We start from the raw sequence: 14,613 nt of genomic DNA, 5'->3' as shown, positions 1-14,613 counted from the left end.
TTGGGAAGGGATTGGAACATCTGAATCACATGATATGGAGGGGATTGGAGCACCTGAATCACATGATTGGGAAGGGATTGGAACACCTGAATCACATGATTGGGAGGGGATTGGAACACCTGAATCACATGATATGGAGGGGATTTGGACACCTGAATCACATGATATGGAGGGGATTGGAACACCTGAATCACATGATTGGAAGGTGATTGGAACACCTGAATCACATGATATGGAGGGGATTGGAACACCTGAATCACATGATATGGAGGGGATTGGGACACCTGAATCACATGATATGGAGGAGATTGGGACACCTGAATCACATGATATGGAGGGGATTGGAACACCTGAATCACATGATTGGAGGGGATTGGAACACCTGAATCACATGATTGGGAGGGCGGGGCCAATACTTTGGGCAATATAGTGTATCTGACACACACCCCATGCCCCATTGGTGCCCAAAGTTGGCCATTACTCTTTATTGATATAGGACTGACACAATGAGGAGCCAAAGAAACCAAGATGAGAGAATGCAGACAACAAGAGCTTACAATCTAAACATGAAGGAGGAAGGAGAACGGCTTCTGGGGTGATGGAGGAACTGAACGAGTGCTAACTTCTCTTTCGTGAACACTTGGAATCTTGGCCTTGGTGATTTCTGCAAGTCATGGTTGATGTTTGGAGAACCTGTGGCTAGAAGGTCCTCTTTATGTTGTCCCAACATTGGGAGGACAACATCCCCATAGGACAACATTGGGAGGACAACATTGGGAGGACAACATTGGGAGGACAACATTGGGAGGACAACATTGGGAGGACAACATCCCCATAGGACAACATTGGGAGGACAACAATGGGAGGACAACATTGGGAGGACAACATTGGGAGGACAACATCCCCATAGGACAACAATGGGAGGACAACATTGGGAGGACAACATTGGGAGGACAACATTGGGAGGACAACATTGGGAGGACAACATTGGGAGGACAACATCCCCGGAGGACAACATTGGGAGGACAACATCCCCATAGGACAACATTGGGAGGACAACATTGGGAGGACAACATTGGGACGACAACATCCCCATAGGACAACATTGGGAGGACAACATTGGGAGGACAACATTGGGAGGACAACAATGGGAGGACAACAATGGGAGGACAACATTGGGAGGACAACAATGGGAGGACAACATCCCCATAGGACAACATCCCCATAGGACAACATTGGGAGGACAACATTGGGAGGACAACATCCCCATAGGACAACATTGGGAGGACAACATTGGGAGGACAACATTGGGAGGACAACATTGGGAGGACAACATTGGGAGGACAACATTGGGAGGACAACATCCCCATAGGACAACATCCCCATAGGACAACATTGGGAGGACAACATTGGGAGGACAACATCCCCATAGGACAACATTGGGAGGACAACATTGGGAGGACAACATTGGGAGGACAACATTGGGAGGACAACATTGGGAGGACAACATTGGGAGGACAACATCCCCATAGGACAACATTGGGAGGACAACACTGGGAGGACAACACTGGGAGGACAACAATGGGAGGACAACAATGGGAGGACAACATTGGGAGGACAACAATGGGAGGACAACATTGGGAGGACAACAATGGGAGGACAACATTGGGAGGACAACAATGGGAGGACAACATTGGGAGGACAACAATGGGAGGACAACAATGGGAGGACAACATTGGGAGGACAACAATGGGAGGACAACAATGGGAGGACAACATTGGGAGGACAACATTGGGAGGACAACATTGGGAGGACAACATTGGGAGGACAACACTGGGAGGACAACACTGGGAGGACAACATTGGGAGGACAACAATGGGAGGACAACATTGGGAGGACAACATTGGGAGGACAACATTGGGAGGACAACATTGGGAGGACCTCATGATCACCAGATTGTTAATGCTACACTTTCCATCAACGTCTGATTGGTCGATCTTCCATTGTAATACAACCTACATGACCTACAGTGAAGGAAATGTGTATTTGCTCCCCCCTGATGCTGAACGTTCGCCCCTCACACAGAAACGATCGGTCTAACAATAGAATGTTCGCCCCTCACACAGAAATGATCGGTCTAACAATGGAATGTTCGCCCCTCACACAGAAATGATCGGTCTAACAATGGAATGTTCGCCCCTCACACAGAAATGATCGGTCTAACAATGGAATGTTCGCCCCTCACACAGAAACGATCGGTCTAACAATGGAATGTTCGCCCCTCACACAGAAATGATCGGTCTAACAATGGAATGTTCGCCCCTCACACAGAAACGATCGGTCTAACAATGGAATGTTCGCCCCTCACACAGAAACGATCGGTCTAACAATGGAATGTTCGGTGTAACACTGAGAGACAGAATACAACAACAAATTCAGCAGAAATGCGTCTAACAAATGATGACGGATCTGCATGTTCATGAGGGAAAGAAGGATTTGATCCCCTATCATTCAGCAGGATTTCTGGCTCCCAGGTGTCTCTCATACAGGTAACAAGCTGAGATTAGAAGCAGTCTCTTAAAGGGAGTGCTGCTAATCTCATTGTGTTACCTGTATAAAAGACACCTGTCCACAGGAGCCATCAAACCATCAGATTCCAAACTCTCCACCATGGCAAAGACCAAAGAGCTGTCCAAGGAGGTCAGGGACAAGATGGTAGACCTACACAAGGCTGGACTGGGCTACCAAACTATGGCCAAGCAGCTTGGTGAGAAGGTGACAACAGTTGGTGCAATCATTCACAAATGGAAGAAACACAAAACAAGTGTCAGTCTCCCTAGGTCTGGTGCACCATGCAAGATCTCACCTCGTGGAGTGTCAATGATCATGAGAACAGTGAGGAATCATCCCAGAACTACACGTGAGGATCTTGTCAATGATCTCCAGGCAGCTGGGACCACAGTCACCAAGAAAACAATTGGTAACACACTACGCCGACAAGGACTGAAATCCTGCAGTGCCCGCACGGTCCCTCTGCTCAAGAAAGCCCATGTCCAGGCCCATCTGAAGTCTGCCACTGAACATCTGAATGATGCCGAGGAGGACTGGTGGGAAGTGTTGTGCTCAGAGGAGACCAAAATCCAGCTCTTTGGCCTCAACTCGCCGTGTTTGGAGGAGGAGGAATGCTGCCTATGACTCCAAGAACACCATCCCAACTGTGAAACATGGTGGTGGAAACATTCTGCTTTGGGGGTGTTTTTCTGCTAAGGGGACAGGACAACTGCACCGCACCAAGGGGACGATGGACGGGGCAATGTACCCTCAAATCTTGGGTGAGAACCTTCTTCCCTCAGCCAGGGCATTGAAAATGGGTGGTGGATGGGTGTTCCAGCATGACAATGACCCAAAACACACGGCCAAGGCAACAAAGGAGCGGCTCAAGAAGAAGCACATTAAGGTCCTGGAGTGGCCTAGCCAGTCTCCACACCTTCATCTGACTGAAAATCTGTGGAGGGAGCTGAAAGTTCAAGTTGCCAAACCTCAGCCACCGAACCTTAATGACTTGGAGAGGATCTGCCAAGAGGAGTGGGCCAAAATCCCTCCTGAGAGGTGTGCGAACCTGGGGGCCAACTCCAGGAAACGTCTGACCTCTGTGATGGCCAACAAGGGATTGGCCACCAAGTACTAAGTCATGTTTTGTGAAGGGGATCAAATCCTTCTTTCCCTCATGAACATGCAGATCCGTCATCATTTGTTAGACGCATTTCTGCTGAATTTGTTGTTGTATTCTGTCTCTCAGTGTTACACCGAACATTCCATTGTTAGACCGATCATTTCTGTGTGAGGGGCGAACATTCCATTGTTAGACCGATCATTTCTGTGTGAGGGGCGAACATTCCATTGTTAGACCGATCGTTTCTGTGTGAGGGGCGAACATTCCATTGTTAGACCGATCATTTCTGTGTGAGGGGCGAACATTCCATTGTTAGACCGATCATTTCTGTCTGAGGGGCCAACATTCCATTGTTAGACCGATCATTTCTGTGTGAGGGGCGAACATTCCATTGTTAGACCGATCGTTTCTGTGTGAGGGGCGAACATTCCATTGTTAGACCGATCGTTTCTGTGTGAGGGGCGAACATTCCATTGTTAGACCGATCGTTTCTGTGTGAGGGGCAAACATTCCATTGTTAGACCGATCATTTCTGTGTGAGGGGCGAACATTCCATTGTTAGACCGATCGTTTCTGTGTGAGGGGCGAACATTCCATTGTTAGACCGATCGTTTCTGTGTGAGGGGGAACATTCCATTGTTAGACCGATCATTTCTGTGTGAGGGGCGAACATTCCATTGTTAGACCGATCGTTTCTGTGTGAGGGGCGAACATTCCATTGTTAGACCGATCATTTCTGTGTGAGGGGCGAACATTCCATTGTTAGACCGATCGTTTCTGTGTGAGGGGCGAACATTCCATTGTTAGACCGATCATTTCTGTGTGAGGGGCGAACATTCCATTGTTAGACCGATCGTTTCTGTGTGAGGGGCGAACATTCCATTGTTAGACCGATCATTTCTGTCTGAGGGGCCAACATTCCATTGTTAGACCGATCATTTCTGTGTGAGGGGCGAACATTCCATTGTTAGACCGATCGTTTCTGTGTGAGGGGCGAACATTCCATTGTTAGACCGATCGTTTCTGTGTGAGGGGCGAACATTCCATTGTTAGACCGATCGTTTCTGTGTGAGGGGCGAACATTCCATTGTTAGACCGATCGTTTCTGTGTGAGGGGCGAACATTCCATTGTTAGACCGATCGTTTCTGTGTGAGGGGGAACATTCCATTGTTAGACCGATCATTTCTGTGTGAGGGGCGAACATTCCATTGTTAGACCGATCGTTTCTGTGTGAGGGGCGAACATTCCATTGTTAGACCGATCGTTTCTGTGTGAGGGGCGAACATTCCATTGTTAGACCGATCGTTTCTGTGTGAGGGGGAACATTCCATTGTTAGACCGATCATTTCTGTGTGAGGGGCGAACATTCCATTGTTAGACCGATCGTTTCTGTGTGAGGGGCGAACATTCCATTGTTAGACCGATCGTTTCTGTGTGAGGGGCGAACATTCACCATCAGGGGAGTAAATACGCATTTCCTTCAGTGTGTGTCACTCTGTGTATCTAAAAGCCAAACACATCGAATTAACCAGAAGGAATTCTCCATCATCCCGGAGTCGGCCTGCTCTCTGCACAGCCATATAATAGACCAAGGTAGGTATCTGTACTGAAAAAATCCCCCAACATGAGGTTCAGGTGTGCTGGGGAGAGGGCAGGTGGACAGCTCAGGTTTGGGAGTTTAGCAGTTGTGTGGCCCTCCAACAGTGCCGGAACACCAGAATAGGTCAGCAGAGGTGCCATGAGATGTCCTTGGGGTCCCAGCAGGGGGATGACTAGTCATTGTTAATCCAGGGTTGGTCCATTTTAATGAAGGTGACGGAACAGGTGGAACTCCAGAACAAAAGGCCCATCAGACAGAACGTACCGTGCCAGCTCCGGGCCCGTGGTCCAGCCTGGACACCCAATAGTCCACCAACATTGGTGGTCAGTGGGAAGAATGTCCCTTACATTGGGGATCGGTGGGAAGAACGTCCCTTACATTGGGGGGTCGGTGGGAAGAATGTCCCTTACATTGGGGGTCGGTGGGAAGAATGTCCCTTACATTGGGGGTCGGTGGGAAGAATGTCCCTTACATTGGGGGTCAGTGGGAAGAATGTCCCTTACATTGGGGGTCAGTGGGGGGAATGTCCCTTACATTGGGGGTCGGTGGGAAGAATGTCCCTTACATTGGGGGTCGGTGGGAAGAATGTCCCTTACATTGGGGGTCAGTGGGAAGAATGTCCCTTACATTGGGGGGTCAGTGGGAAGAATGTCCCTTACATTGGGGATCGGTGGGAAGAATGTCCCTTACATTGGGGGGTCAGTGGGAAGAATGTCCTTACATTGGGGATCGGTGGGAAGAATGTCCCTTACATTGGGGGGTCAGTGGGAAGAATGTCCCTTACATTGGGGGTCGGTGGGAAGAATATCCCTTACATTGGGGGTCAGTGGGAAGAATGTCCCTTACATTGGGGGTCAGTGGAAAGAATGTCCCTTACATTGGGGCTCAGTGGGAAGAATGTCCCTTACATTGGGGCTCAGTGGGAAGAATGTCCCTTACATTGGGGGTCGGTGGGAAGAATGTCCCTTACATTGGGGGTCGGTGGGAAGAATGTCCCTTACATTGGGGGTCGGTGGGAAGAATGTCCCTTACATTGGTGGTCAGTGGGAAGAATGTCCCTTACATTGGGGGTCAGTGGGAAGAATGTCCCTTACAGTGGGGGTCGGTGGGAAGAATGTCCCTTACATTGGGGGTCAGTGGGAAGAATGTCCCTTACATTGGGGGTCAGTGGGAAGAATGTCCCTTACATTGGGGGTCAGTGGGAAGAATGTCCCTTACATTGGGGGTCAGTGGGAAGAATTCCCCCTTACATTGGGGGTCAGTGGGAAGAATGTCCCTTACATTGGGGATCAGTGGGAAGAATGTCCCTTACATTGGGGGTCAGTGGGAAGAATGTCCCTTACATTGGGGATCAGTGGGAAGAATGTCCCTTACACTGGTGGTCAGTGGGAAGAATGTCCCTTACATTGGGGGTCAGTGGGAAGAATGTCCCTTACATTGGGGGTCAGTGGGAAGAATGTCCCTTACATTGGTGATCAGTGGGAAGAATGTCCCTTACATTGGGGGTCAGTGGGAAGAATGTCCCTTACATTGGGGGTCAGTGGGAAGAATGTCCCTTACATTGGGGTGGTCAGTGGGAAGAATGTCCCTTACATTGGGGGTCAGTGGGAAGAATGTCCCTTTCATTGGTGGGTCAGTGGGAAGAATGTCCCTTACATTGGGGGTCAGTGGGAAGAATGTCCCTTACATTGGGGTGGTCAGTGGGAAGAATGTCCCTTACATTGGGGGTCAGTGGGAAGAATGTCCCTTTCATTGGTGGGTCAGTGGGAAGAATGTCCCTTACATTAGGGGTCAGTGGGAAGAATGTCCCTTACATTGGTGGTCAGTGGGAAGAATGTCCCTTACATTGGGGATCAGTGGGAAGAATGTCCCTTACATTGGGGATCAGTGGGAAGAATGTCCCTTACATTGGGGGTCAGTGGGAAGAACGTCCCTTACATTGGGGATCAGTGGGAAGAATGTCCCTTACATTGGGGATCAGTGGGAAGAATGTCCCTTACATTGGGGGGTCAGTGGGAAGAATGTCCCTTACATTGGGGCTCAGTGGGAAGAACGTCCCTTACATTGGGGGGTCAGTGGGAAGAATGTCCCTTACATTGGGGGTCAGTGGGAAGAATGTCCCTTACATTGGGGGTCAGTGGGAAGAATTCCCCCCTTACATTGGGGGTCAGTGGGAAGAATGTCCCTTACATTGGGGGTCAGTGGGAAGAATGTCCCTTACATTGGGGGTCAGTGGGAAGAATGTCCCTTAAATTGGGGCTCAGTGGGAAGAATGTCCCTTACATTGGGGCTCAGTGGGAAGAATGTCCCTTACATTGGGGGGTCAGTGGGAAGAATTCCCCCCTTACATTGGGGCTCAGTGGGAAGAATGTCCCTTACATTGGGGGTCAGTGGGAAGAATGTCCCTTAAATTGGGGCTCAGTGGGAAGAATGTCCCTTACATTGGGGCTCAGTGGGAAGAATGTCCCTTACATTGGGGGTCAGTGGGAAGAATTCCCCCCTTACATTGGGGGTCAGTGGGAAGAATTCCCCCCTTACATTGGTGATCGGTGGGAAGAATGTCCCTTACATTGGGGGTCAGTGGGAAGAATGTCCCTTACATTGGGGATCGGTGGGAAGAATGTCCCTTACATTGGGGGTCAGTGGGAAGAATGTCCCTTACATTGGGGGTCAGTGGGAAGAATGTTCCTTACATTGGAGGTCAGTGGGAAGAATGTCCCTTACATTGGGGGTCAGTGGGAAGAATGTCCCTTACATTGGGGGGGTCAGTGGGAAGAATGTCCCTTACATTGGGGGTCAGTGGGAAGAATGTCCCTTACATTGGGGATCAGTGGGAAGAATGTCCCTTACATTGGGGGTCAGTGGGAAGAATGTCCCTTACATTGGGGGTCAGTGGGAAGAATGTCCCTTACATTGGTGGTCAGTAGGAAGAATGTCCCTTACATTGGGGGGGTCAGTGGGAAGAATGTCCCTTACATTGGGGGTCAGTGGGAAGAATGTCCCTTACATTGGGGGTCAGTGGGGAGAATGTCCCTTACATTGGGGGTCAGTGGGAGGAATGTCCCTTACATTGGGGGTCAGTGGGAAGAATGTCCCTTACATTGGTGATCAGTGGGAAGAATATCCCTTACATTGGGGGTCAGTGGGAAGAATGTCCCTTACATTGGGGGTCAGTGGGAAGAATGTCCCTTACATTGGGGGTCAGTGGGAAGAATGTCCCTTACATTGGTGATCAGTGGGAAGAATGTCCCTTACATTGGGGGTCAGTGGGAAGAATGTCCCTTTCATTGGGGGTCAGTGGGAAGAATGTCCCTTACATTGGGGGTCAGTGGCAAGAATGTCCCTTACATTGGGGGGTCAGTGGGAAGAATGTCCCTTACATTGGGGGTCAGTGGGAAGAATGTCCCTTACATTGGGGGTCAGTGGGAAGAATGTCCCTTACATTGGGGGTCAGTGGGAAGAATGTCCCTTACATTGGTGATCAGTGGGAAGAATGTCCCTTACATTGGGGGGTCAGTGGGAAGAATGTCCCTTACATTGGGGGTCAGTGGGAAGAATGTCCCTTTCATTGGGGGTCAGTGGGAAGAATGTCCCTTACATTGGGGGGTCAGTGGGAAGAATTCCCCCCTTACATTGGGGGTCAGTGGGAAGAATGTCCCTTACATTGGGGGTCAGTGGGAAGAATGTCCCTTACATTGGGGGTCAGTGGGAAGAATGTCCCTTACATTGGAGGTCAGTGGGAAGAATGTCCCTTACATTGGGGGTCAGTGGGAAGAATGTCCCTTACATTGGGGGTCAGTGGGAAGAATGTCCCTTACATTGGGGGTCAGTGGGAAGAATGTCCCTTACATTGGGGGTCAGTGGGAAGAATGTCCCTTACATTGGGGGTCAGTGGGAAGAATGTCCCTTACATTGGGGGTCAGTGGGAAGAATGTCCCTTACATTGGAGGTCAGTGGGAAGAATGTCCCTTACATTGGGGGTCAGTGGGAAGAATGTCCCTTACATTGGGGGTCAGTGGGAAGAATGTCCCTTACATTGGGGGTCAGTGGGAAGAATGTCCCTTACATTGGGGGTCAGTGGGAAGAATGTCCCTTACATTGGGGGTCAGTGGGAAGAATGTCCCTTACATTGGGGGTCAGTGGGAAGAATGCCCCCCTTACAGATGGCTAAAAAGATCAATAGCGTCAATGGGAACTTATCTGAGAGGCAGAAATTGCTGAAGGATCCCCGAGCAACCTTTGGAGGAACCTTAGGATTCCATAGAACCTGTGTATTGGAGATCTTTTGTGGTGACTACCCATTAGTGGTCCTTCTCTTTGAACACCCAAGTCCTGGGGTTCCTGAGAATAACAGAGCCCATCCAGCACATGTTGCTGCAGAGTCCCGAGTCCTCGGTGTCACTGAGGAAAATGCTGTCCTCTGAGATCTCACCCCACCCATGTACAACTCATAAGGTTTGGGAAGGGGAAACCTTCCCCTTGAAGACTGCTCTGTTTGCTCCTTGCCTTCCCTCTCCCTCATATTCTAGTAGACTATGTCCCTGGGACAGCAGCAAGTCCTTCTATTCCTCCTGCTGCTGGGCCTTCAGCGCCCGACCCTATCTGACCACCACAAGCTCCAGGAGGAACACAAAATTGTAACAGCCTGGCTCACCAACTTGGTCAGCTCTTCAAAGGAGCCAACTTACTGCACACCTCCTAAATGATGAACCGATGACGTCCTCGTACCATAATCACACAGGTACCCTTTCATGGCATCCACGTCTTCAGCATGGCCAGTGTTGAGTTCCAGGATGTGGAGGAGTCACGGTTGCAGCTCATGTTGGCCCTGCATTTCTGCCAGGTGAACACTGGCCGGGTATGATCACCTAAAACCTGGCCTGACGTGGGACCTCCTGGAGGCCAGAGTACTTCGTAATGAGCCGCTGCACCACCAGGTTGAGGACACGTGCCAGGCAAGGTTGAGGACACGTGCCGGGCAAGGTTGAGGACACGTGCCAGCCCAGGTTGAGGACACGTGCCAGCCAAGGTTGAGGACACGTGCCAGCCAAGGTTGAGGACACGTGCCAGGCAAGGTTGAGGACACGTGCCAGCCAAGGTTGAGGACACGTGCCAGGCAAGGTTGAGGACACGTGCCAGCCAAGGTTGAGGACACGTGCCAGGCAAGGTTGAGGACAGGTGCCAGCCAAGGTTGAGGACAGGTGCCAGGCAAGGTTGAGGACACGTGCCAGCCAAGGTTGAGGACACGTGCCAGGCAAGGTTGAGGACACGTGCCAGGCAAGGTTGAGGACACGTGCCAGGCAAGGTATGAGCGTAACATACACTCATACTTTGCCGGCAAAGACAGAAGTCTTGCCAAGCTGGCATTGAGATGCTGGGCATGAGGGTGATTCGGGGACATTTTTCTTCCACTCCAGCATCTGCGGTAGAGGCATCTGGCTTGAGATGGATGCTGCTGGAAACAACAAGGTGGGTTTTGGAAAATTCTGCAGAGGTTCAAGCCTCCACCTGACCCTCCTCAGCATGGCTCTATGACCTTCTCCCACTCTTGATATAGTTTATTCTAAGCCTCTGAAACCTCCTGTGAGTCTTCCCTCCTGTACTAGAGGAGGAACGTGTCAGGGCGGATGCAACTGGAGAATCTTGTGGAGGGTGGGAGATGCGGACAGTGAAGAACGAGGAGTGTGGACCTTTATCTGATGACTTGTTCCACAGAGGTGTTGCTCCTGCCAAGCACCAGGGAGGCTGAGTCATGTGGTTCCTCATACATGTCATACCCAAATGGCTGTGAACTGGTAATGGAAGACATGTGCCGCTCAGGCTACAAGGGAAAGCAATCCTGTCCACCACTATGAGTGCAGGCCACGGAAGGAGCTTCTCTCAGCTCCAAGTAACAGTTAAGCAAAGGATGGATCCCATGAAGCTGCACATCTACGCAGACCCGCTGTTATTGGAAGGAATTAATGGGACCCATCCTTCGCTCAACAATACCCAAATGGCTGGCACATCTACCATGGCTGATTCACTGCAGGCCGAGGCCACAAACCACATGTCAGGGTCCTGTCCACGGCAGAAGTTCTGGAAGATCTGGCATTTCTGCCAATACTCTGCATGGCCACAGAAGTACACATCAGCCTCAGTATGGTGCCAGACGGCCTTTATAAGGAGGCTCATCACTTCCTCGAGTTGCTGGATGATCTCTAGCTCCCCGTGCCCTGTTCCTGGTTCCTGTGACTTTGACCCGTGATTTCCAGATACTGACCTGGCTTGCTCCTGGACCCGTCTACTCTGCCTTACCCTTTATCTGACCTCGGCTTGGCTAACGGATACTCTCTCTCTCTCCTCTGTGTATGACCTCGGCTATCCCATCTGACTACATCTGCTCTGATCCCCACCCGGTACCTGACCTCGGCTTGAACCGACTACCCAGTAAACATCTAAATCCCGGAAGGGCTTGCATACCACGCACAGGCGCCTCCTGTCTGCAGACCTATCTCCATGCACCAGCTGTGCTTCTGAGTGGACCACCAACCAGCACTCCTACAGGTGACCTGTGCAACTTTGGGCCAGACTCCCGCTGTCCCACTCTCAGGGGAGTCCTGAACTTAGCCGCAAGGGAAGCCCTCTCTCCATTGGCCTCCATCACCAGGTACGTGATACCACAACAATGCTTCCTGCAGCAGATTCGTTGAAAAAAGTCGACACTGCAGAGTCCCATGGACCGACCCTAGGAATAGCCATGGCCTGTAAGGCAGAGCCACCAGACGGATAGGGTGGCACCCACAGATGCTCTTCCATCAGATCATCCACCTCCAACCCTTCCTCATCGTTGGAAACCAGAAAGCTTCATCTGCTTCTTGCTGCTCGCCACCTGATGTCCCCGATATCCAAACCATGGAAAACCAACTCAACATTTACATCCACACGGCTCATACAGACACCTTCATCCCGTCATCATGGAATGTGTCAAGGCAGATGCTGATTGTCCAAGGACAGGGTGGGAGGTGTGAATATTGTGGTACCGACCCTCTTCTTCCCCTCGTTCTGGTTATACAACCGCATCTTTGGTGTCAGGAGGTCTTCATAGGTGTTAATACTTTGATTCACATGGCTGATGCCTTCAGCTCACACCTTCAGTCATGTAAACTGTAGGCTTGACATCTCCCTCCCCCCCCCCATGTATATAAATATATATGTGTGTGTATATACTCTCCCCAGGGGCGGACTGACAACTCATGGGGCCCCCGGGCAATAGGGGATCATGGGGCCCCTGTGTCCTTGCCCAAACTCAAAAAAGCCTATGAAAAAGGCACCAGGAGCATCTCATGGGGCCCCCTACTGACCCCGGGCCCTCGGGCGGTGCCCGAGTTCCCAAATGGTCAGTCCGCCCCTGACTCCCTACACTACTCCAATACTAACAAAGGGGCCTGGAAGATGACGAAGCCCCGTTATTGGCCGCCCCGTACCGAAGGCTATAATTGGACACGCGGTGACAGCATCCTCTTATCTATGGGCTGAGGTCATCAGGATGAGGATTGTGGTGAAAATAAAAAGCCGTGATCCGTCTGATCGTCTACACGGCACAACACATGATAAGAGCGCCATCCAAACTCCCGATAATAACATTACTGAATGTAAATGAATCGATCGGAAACCTCAGAGCTCACCAACAACAGGAAATCTATACCCTGTCTGAGCTCTGACCGGAGAGCACGAGCAACGTTCTACTGCCCCGTACAGTGCCGAGAGACTGCGAGAGCACCAAACAAGTCCATCCGTCCGTCCTTCTATCCATCCTCAGTATGTCCGGGCACAGGGTTCAGTATACGCTCACCAACCACTTTATTAGGTCCACCTCACTAGGGCCAGGAAAATCTCCCACCTCACTAGGGCCAGGAAAATCTCCCACCTCACCATGACACCACCAGCCTGAACCAATGACACAAAGCAGGATGGATCCCCCCACACCATGACACCACCACCACCACCAGCCTGAACCATTGATACAAGGCAGGATGGATCCACCACACCATGACACCACCACCACCACCACCAGCCTGAACCAATGACACAAAGCAGGATGGATCCACCACACCATGACACCACCAGCCTGAACCGTTGATACAAGGCAGGATGGATCCCCCACACCATGACACCACCACCACCACCAGCCTGAACCATTGATACAAGGCAGGATGGATCCACCACACTATGACCTCCTTCCTCCTGCCGGTGACCCCTCTAGTGATATAAAGATCTATATAGAGGAATCAGGACCTCCTTCCTCCCGCCGGTGACCCCTCTAGTGATAGATCTATATAGAGGAATCAGGACCTCCTTCCTCCTGCCGGTGACCCCTCTAGTGATAGGATCTATATAGAGGAATCAGGACCTCCTTCCTCCTGCCGGTGACCCCTCTAGTGATAGGATCTATATAGAGGAATCAGGACCTCCTTCCTCCTGCCGGTGACCCCTCTAGTGATATAATGATCTATATAGAGGAATCAGGACCTCCTTCATCCTGCCGGTGACCCCTCTAGTGATAGGATCTATATAGATGAATCAGGACCTCCTTCCTCCTGCCGGTGACCCCTCTAGTGATAGGATCTATATAGAGGAATCAGGACCTCCTTCCTCCTGCCGGGGACCCCTCTAGTGATAGGATCTATATAGAGGAATCAGGACCTCCTTCCTCCTGCCGGTGACCCCTCTAGTGATAGGATCTATATAGAGGAATCGGGACCTCCTTCCTCCTGCCGGTGACCCCTCTAGTGATAGATCTATATAGAGGAATCAGGACCTCCTTCCTCCTGCCGGTGACCCCTCTAGTGATATAAAGATCTATATAGAGGAATCAGGACCTCCTTCCTCCTGCCGGTGACCCCTCTAGTGATAGATCTTTATAGAGGAATCAGGACCTCCTTCCTCCTGCCGGTGACCCCTCTAGTGATAGGATCTATATAGAGGAATCAGGACCTCCTTCCTCCCGCCGGTGACCCCTCTAGTGATAGGATCTATATAGAGGAATCGGGACCTCCTTCCTCCTGCCGGTGACCCCTCTAGTGATAGGATCTATATATAGAGGAATCGGGACCTCCTTCCTCCTGCCGGTGACCCCTCTAGTGATAGAAAGATCTATATAGAGGAATCAGGACCTCCTTCCTCCCGCCGGTGACCCCTCTAGTGATAGATCTATATAGAGGAATCAGGACCTCCTTCCTCCCGCCGGTGACCCCTCTAGTGATAGGATCTATATAGAGGAATAAGGACCTCCTTCCTCCTGCCGGTGACCCCTCTAGTGATAGGATCTATATAGAGGAATCAGGACCTCCTTCCTCC

This window comes from Staurois parvus, unplaced genomic scaffold (genome assembly GCF_062004578.1).
Source record: "Staurois parvus isolate SC_StPar_1 unplaced genomic scaffold, SC_StPar_1.0 ptg002020l, whole genome shotgun sequence".
Lineage (NCBI taxonomy): Eukaryota > Metazoa > Chordata > Amphibia > Anura > Ranidae > Staurois > Staurois parvus.
Note: the sequence above shows the minus strand (reverse complement) of the source record.